Source organism: Sinocyclocheilus rhinocerous, unplaced genomic scaffold (assembly GCF_001515625.1).
Source record: "Sinocyclocheilus rhinocerous isolate Xijiao unplaced genomic scaffold, SAMN03320098_v1.1 scaffold2063, whole genome shotgun sequence".
NCBI lineage: Eukaryota > Metazoa > Chordata > Actinopteri > Cypriniformes > Cyprinidae > Sinocyclocheilus > Sinocyclocheilus rhinocerous.
The window spans coordinates 408,462-410,508 of NW_015636724.1; the positions used below are offsets into that span (position 1 = coordinate 408,462).

Sequence of the window (2,047 nt, forward strand, 5' to 3'; positions counted from 1 at the left end):
TGGCCAAAAGCTTGTATTTAATTTGATGTGCATGAAAACAAGGCTCTCAAAAGTAAATCTGAGTATTTGTTCACTGGACAAATAATGCCATAAAACATGGGTTGACATAAGTCTTTATGACATATTAAACAAACTCTAATTGATTCCCTAATAGCCTTGCTTTATTTTGTATCACATATGCCATCTACCCTTGACTAACGTCTGTATGGCTGGTAACAGCATTTCATTTTGTCTTCTGTTTGACATAGCAATGGTATTTCAGCAGTTTGGACAACAGGGGGGAGTTGGTGTGTGTGTGTGTGTGTGACCAATATTTGAGTACTTTATGAAAGGTGAGTCTAAGATTGTAAAAGCACTAGATAAGCATTCAAACTGTAATCCCAGAAGCCTCTCACTTCTCCAAAAGTGAACAATTAGAATTCCCCCGGAGAGAGAGAAACTCTGCAGCGGTTGCAGCAGGATTTGTGGCATTGTGCCACAGTCTGAAGGATTGTGTGCTGGAGCGCTACACCTAACCTTCATCTGCAGATCCATCCATGTGAAATGCTGGTATGGTGACCAAAAAAAAAAAAAACTTTTTGGCATTTAAGTCACATTTAAAAGTGTAATGCCGCTATCTAAGAAGTTCATTATTTTCTGAGCCATTTTCGCAGTGACTTTTAATCAGCTGGTGTTTCTGTGTTTTTTGTGAATAATAATAATATATAAATGTCATATAAAATAAAATTATATTGAAAAATAACATGTGAGCTGACTTATATGAATTTAATTTGTTGCAAATTTTGATGCTTGCATAAGATTGTAAAGACACTGAATTAAAAGTGAAAAAAAAAACATTTACAATTTAAACATTAAAACATTAAAACAATTAATTCATTAATTAAAAATGTGGATGTTTTAAAACTCATTTCTAAAATAAACACAGACCATGATGCGTTATGTTTATTTGTGGGCAGATTATATATATATATATATATAGAGGAAAGAAAAGATTTAAGTTGAACGTTTGATATACCTGTGAATTTTGTGGACTGTAAAAAGAAACAATTTTGTATTTGTTTTATCATTATATATTCGCAAGATTGTTTCGGAAGGATTCAGAAACCTATATTAACTAGGGCTGGACGATATGGCCAAAATTTATATCATGATATATTTCTTAATTTCGGTTGATACGATATAATTCCGATATCGATATGAACACTATTAAAAAAAAAGCCTCATAAAAACTGCCAAGAACACCCACAACAGATGTCTGTACCTAAAAACTTCTGAAAATTGAATTTTCCAAATCTATGAAACCTCCTCCTATAAAACTATATAATATTTAAGAAAAAAAAACCAGCACAAATAAATTAATGTTTAGCTTATATCAAACTATAGGCTGACATATATACACTACCAATCAAAAGTTTTTGAACAGTAAGATTTTTTAATGTTTTTTAAAGAAGTCTCTTCTGCTCACCAAGCCTGCATTTATTTGATCCAAAATACAGCAAAAACAGTAACATTTTTTTAAAAATCATATCACCGTTATTGAAAAAAATTATATCGCGATTCATATTGATATTGAATTATTGTCCAGCCCTAATATTAACAGAAAACTGGAGTACATCATCGAAATTTGTGTATTTGATGCATTTTTTTCACAATGATATTTTGGTAAGTAAAGAACAATACATTATGCAATTATTTATTTTTTAGGAAAATATAATATATATAAAATGAAGTGGGCTCTTTGCAAACCAATTTTATCACATTTTATAAATGACTTTATACATAAACCTTTTAAACAAACTTAAAAAACTGCTGAAAACATGTTTTAAAAGCATTGAAATATGTGTAATTTTTCTTTTTTTCTGGCAGCTGATGTTGTTTATGATTATGACTATTTGTTTATTTGTTTATTTGGATCCCCATTCTTCCTGGGGTCCAACAAGTAAAAAAAAAAAAATATATATATATATATATATATATATATAATAATAGGAAAGTATTCAGACCCCCTTAAATTTTTCACTCTTTGTTATATTGCAGCCATTTGCTA

General features: G+C 29.8%; 1 protein-coding gene across 3 annotated transcripts in view; it reads left to right on the plus strand.

Annotated features, from left to right (window-relative positions):
* LOC107748063 (mucin-5AC-like) overlaps positions 1-2,047 on the plus strand; it is a 101,997-nt gene that overhangs the window by 42,372 nt on the left and 57,578 nt on the right. The gene's annotated exons all lie outside the window — the stretch shown is intronic.